Raw genomic sequence first — 5638 nt, forward strand, 5'->3', positions numbered from 1 at the left:
AAATAATACATACATGTTATATTTAAAGAATGCAACATTAGCGACTTTCATGTGTGCCCTCTGAATGGCATTAAAGACACTCATTTCTGGCTCCGTTGTATCTGTTCTTGATACATACAAAACACATCATTAAGTATTAAAAGATGTTGCTCTACATCACAAAAATCTGTGTAACTTAAATCGAAAAAAATCTTTAGGGTTTACATCAACAGAAAGTTTCCTTTGCCATTTTTACTGACTATGGGGGGAAAAAATCTGCAGGCAGCATTGTGAATGGTGTGTTCACCATTAGACAATAGAGTAATTTAAAATGTTAGCCTCATGTAACATTCAACAATTTTTCTAATTAATCTAAATTATTCTGGCATCCCCTTCTTTACTAGGTGAGCCCTCCTAAAGAAAAGTAGGAGAGGATCTCTCCCCATCATAGAAATAAGCTGGTGAGAAATACGCTTTTATTTATTGAAGTGAGGAAAGGTCTATTATGTTCTGTGATCTGAGGAAGAAAGTTAAAGGTGAATTCTTATCCTGGGTAAATAGAGAATCAATGCAGGCATGCCTTGTGTTACTGAGCTTCATGGATATTATGTTATTTTTAAAATTTGAAGTTTCTTCTGGGCATCGTGGCTCATGCCAATAATCCTAACACTCTGGGAGGCCATAAAAGAGGATACCCAGAAAAAGTAAAGTCTAGAAAAACAAAGGGTTTCTCACAGAAGTCCAAGGACACACCTGCAAGGTCCTCACCATGGTAACCCAGCTCTTAAGAATTTATAAATCTTAGGTTCCTGGGCTCAGGGCCATAGCACAGTGGTTATGGTGCCAGCCACATACACCGAGGGTGGCAGGTTCGATCCCAGCCTGGGCCAGATAAACAACAATGACAATTACACCAAAAAAATAGTGGGGCATTATGGCGGGTGCCTGTAGTCCCAGCTACTTGAGAGGCAGAGGCAAGAGAATCGCTTCAGCCTAAGAGTTTGGAGTTGCTGTGATCTGTGATGCCCCAGCACTCTACCAAGGGTGACGTAGTGAGACTGTCTCAAAAAAAAAACCCAAAAAAACTTAAGTTTCTGGGTCCTGGAAAGCTGCTTGCTTCAGGTTCTGTAAACCCTGCACATAATTTGACACTTCCAATGAGAGGTAATGTGGTAATTCCTTTGTCAGTCTACTTGTGAGTCCAATAAAAGGACAGGGGCAGGGTGGCGCCTGTGGCTCAGTGAGTAGGGCGCAAGTCCCATATACCAAGGGTGGTGGGTTCAAACCCAGCCCCAGCCAAACTGGAACTGAAAAATAGTCAGGTGTTGTGGTGGGCACCTGTAGTCCCAACTACTCAGGAGGATGAGGCAAGAGAATCGCCTAAACCCAGGAGCAGGAGGTTGCTGTGAGCTGGGTGACACAACAGCACTCTACTGAGGGTGACAAAATGAGACTCTAAAAAAAAAAAAGGACAGGGGCAGAGCTGATTGGAGAGTGTGGTCATTTTGGACTCTTGTCTGCCACAGCTCTGCTGGCTGAAATAAAACCTCTTCCTCTTCTATCACTGGTGTTTGGGTGACACTTTCTCTCCACTGGGCCTAGATTTCTGCAACAGCCAAAGTGGGTGGATCACCTGAGCTCAGGGCTTCAAGACCAGCCGGAGCAAGAGCAAGACCTGTCTCTACTAAAAATGGAAAAACCAGACAGGCGTGGTGGCAGGTGCCAGTAGTCCCTACTACTCTGGAGGCTGAAGAAGGACCCAGGAGTTTGAGGTTTCTGTGAGCTAGGACACCATAGCACTGTACTCAGGGTGACACAGTGATGTTACTGGATGAAGAAGTCCCTGCAGCCTATCATTGTCAGCCAAGATGCACAGACAGGGATAGGTCCACCAAACTTTGTCAGAAGGCTGGAATTTTAGAGAACAGTGAAAGTAGCCCCTCCGAGTATGTTCTGATCTTCCATTTCCAATATTACAGTTTTATACATTTGGGTTCAAAGTAAAGACCATGTTAACCCTTATCTTAAACAATAATTGGCCGAACCCAAGATCCACGGTAAACAATAATCAGTATAACTCATGATCCAAAATAGCGTTCCAATTTAAAAGTTAATCTCCTAAATCAATCCACCTAAATTACCCAAGATAGGCATCTTCATGGTGGGAGTTTAATTTACAAAACAGTAAGAATGAGAAACAGGGTGAAAATTAGGCAGGACCTGAACCTACCAGACCGGTTGCGTCATGTTGGCCCTAGCCTGACTTACTGCATCTTATTTCCACCATATGTGCTATCAGTGAGACTCTGTCTACCAAAAAAAAAAAGAAAGAAAGAAAGAAAGAAAAAGAAAAAAGAAAAGAAAGAAAGCAAAAGAAGAGAAAAATTTGAAGTTTCTGTGAATCTAACCCTGAATCTAACAAGTCTATCTTCAGCATCATTTTTTCAACAGTATGTGCTCACTTCATGACTTGGTGTCACATTTTGGTCTTTCCTGCAGTATTACAAACTCTTTTGTTATTATTCTATCTGTTGTGGTGATCTGTGATCAGTGATGTTTGACATTATTATTGTAATTATTTTGAAGACACCACAAACCCCACTCATAAAGGACATTGAACTTAATCCATAATGTGTATGTTCTGACTGTTCCACTGACAGACTGTTTTCTTCCCTCTTTCCTGTGACCTCCATACTCCCTGTAACACAACAATACTGAAATTAACCCTAAAAATGACCTCTAAGTGTTCAAGTGACAGAAGTTACACTTTAAGTCAAAAAATAGAAAAGATTAATTAAGCTTAGTGAGGAAGGAAAAAAAAAAAGCCCATCAGTTGCCACGCCTTCCCCTACATGCTGATTAGTTTAGGGCCTTTGAACATAAAGTAATTCCTCCTTCTGAGTCAACGTATGGGCAGGTTTGCTATTAATCTGTTAAAACACTGACGTTTACTAAGCTCAGAGTTTCTATGATTCAAACCCTCTCTATGTGTAAAATTCACCTTGACCCAACAGCATGGACCCTGGTGGTACTTTGGTGAGAGCAGAAGAACTAACATCATGAAACTCATACTGTCTGTTGTGCTATGAGTAGCAAACCATTTGTCTCTGACCAAGGAGTCTTTTGTCTCCACAGCATCCAGAAACTATGACAGGCTAATTTGTTAGGTTGCAATTATGGTAACATTGTTCACAGCTCCTGAATGTAACCACAAAACAGTAGTACACACACAAAATAGATATTCCTACATCATATCTATTTCATTAATGGTAGTTTGGACCTTTAAACAGTATTAAATCTAATCCAGGAACAGGGTTGGTTTTCCATTTATTTGTGTTTAATTTTCTTCATCAGTGCTTTATAATTTTCCGTGTACGAGCCTGCCACCTCTTTCGTTAAGTTTATCCTTCAGTAGTTTATCATTTTCTTGATATTGTAAATGGAATTATTTTCTTCATTTTTACTTCATGGAGTTTGTTGTTTGGGTGATGACTTAATGAAACTCCAGTTAAGCTTCATTCCTTCCTCCAGGTCCCTGAACTGTGGACCACTTTTGTGTACGCTAATTTTGAACAACTCCTTAACACTCCCCCTTGAGAATAGGCTGACTTTTAATAAAAATTCCTTGAATAACTGTAGGTCATGCCAGGTGCTCAAACACTGTCCCATCCCTGGCTCTTCCTGAGCTTGTTTACTCTTCTATATAAAAGATAAACTGTTCTGGCTCAGTGCCAGTAGCCAGCCATATACACCGAGGGTGGCGGGTTTGAACCTGGCCTGGGCCAGCTAAACAACTGCAAGAAAAAAAATAGCCGGGTGTCATGGCAGGCGCCAATAGTCCCAGCTACTTGGGAGGCTGAGGCAAGAGAATCGCTTAAGCCCAAGAGTTGGAGGTTGCTGTGAGCTGTGACGCCACAGCACTCTACTGAGGGCGACATAGTGACACTGTCTAAAAAAAAAAAAAAAGATAAACTCTTCTGTCTGACTCTTAGATGTAATTACTTCAGGGTTTGTAGAAAAGAGAATAGCCTCTTTATTAAGTACCCTTAGAAATACTGCAAAATTATTTATCCTTTAGGTGAAGGTAAATCCAATGTCTTCTGAAAACCACCAATTTTACAGGCTTTGTTATCTACACCCAAGAGAAAACAAATAAAAAAAAGACCTAAAATTAAGTGCAACTTTAAATTAAGAATCAGATTTAAAATAGAATACAATTTTAAAATAAAAAGTATGTTATGTTGTCTAACTTCGAAATGTATCTAAAGTGAATGTGAAATTACATATTTAGAAATCATTACATTAAGCACATTATGATGTAAATAACGTTTATTTCAAAGGTGTTTGAGGTTAACTCATCTTAATGTGGAATACAATAACTACTGATAATGAGGAAGACCAATGCAATCTTTATTTTTTAAGATACTGCTTGTTTTAAAGCAATAGTCGGGGATGTAACTTATCTCGAGCTTTAGCCTTGCAAAGTTCAGACCCCGCGTATTGTCCCCATGAAAGTCTCAGGTACTGAGGGAGCCTTGGACTCTCCACACCCCGCCCCCGGAACCACTCCAGACCCGGCTTCTCACTCCGCCAGGACACGGGTCCCAAGACAGGCTGCCCTGGCTATTCTCTCCGCGCAAGCGCAGTTGCCTGCCATGCCGGAAGTGGGTCGCGCATGCCGAAACGGAGTGTGAGTGTCCTTTCCAGATTAAACCTGCAAGTTGCTGTCCTCCGTCTTCCATACCCAGTGCCACGGGGTGGCGGGTGGACCTGTGGACCTCAAAATCCCCAAACCTCTTTCTTCACCTCACGTAAATTCAGACCTCCTGGTCCCTCTTACTTAAAATCGCTCCGAGGTCGTCTCTGTACCCGGTAGTTTTGCCTTAGGACCAGGTAAATACCACTCCTCACATTTTTTTTTTTTTTTTTTGGTAGAGACAGAGTCACTGTACCGCCCTCGGGTGGAGTACCATGCCGTCACACGGCTCACAGCAACCTGTAACTTGGGGCTTACGCGATTCTCTTGCCTCAGCCTCCCTAGCAGCTGGGACTACAGGCGCCCGCCACAACACCCGGCTATTTTTTGTTTCAGTTTGGCCGGGGCTGGGTTTGAACCCGCCACCCTCGGCATATGGGGCCGGCGCCCTACTCACTGAGCCACAGGCGCCGCCCACTTTTTTTTTTTTTTTTTTTTTTAAACCCCTTTCTGATCCCTCAGTCCGCACCGCGCTGTTTAAAGTCTTTTCTCGCGAATTGGCTGCGGCGCGGCCCGGCGCACGCACATGCGCGGAAACGCCCGACTGGGCCGCGGCGGCGCGGGGCTCGTTCCCTCAGGACATGGGGGCGCGCGCCGTGGAGCCTGGGCGAACTTGGCTCAGTGTGGGGCGCGCGTGGCCGTGTGTGACTGGAAGGAAGATGGGGCCAGAAGCAGAACGGAAGGGGTGGCCCTGACTCTGCTTACTGAGATCATGCCGCCAGGAGCCCCATTCCTCCGCGGACTAGTGCTTTGGGGCTCCCCCGGGGCCTGGGCCCGGAGAGTGGAATGGTCGCCCAGTCCTAGGGTGTGGGGCTTTCGCGCGTCCCTTGAAGGAAACTGGGGAACCTCAAGGGACCCTGTTCCCCTCCCGTAACTCCAGACGCGAAATCCTCCACACTGCAA

Source organism: Nycticebus coucang, chromosome 10 (genome assembly GCF_027406575.1).
Source record: "Nycticebus coucang isolate mNycCou1 chromosome 10, mNycCou1.pri, whole genome shotgun sequence".
Taxonomy (NCBI): domain Eukaryota; kingdom Metazoa; phylum Chordata; class Mammalia; order Primates; family Lorisidae; genus Nycticebus; species Nycticebus coucang.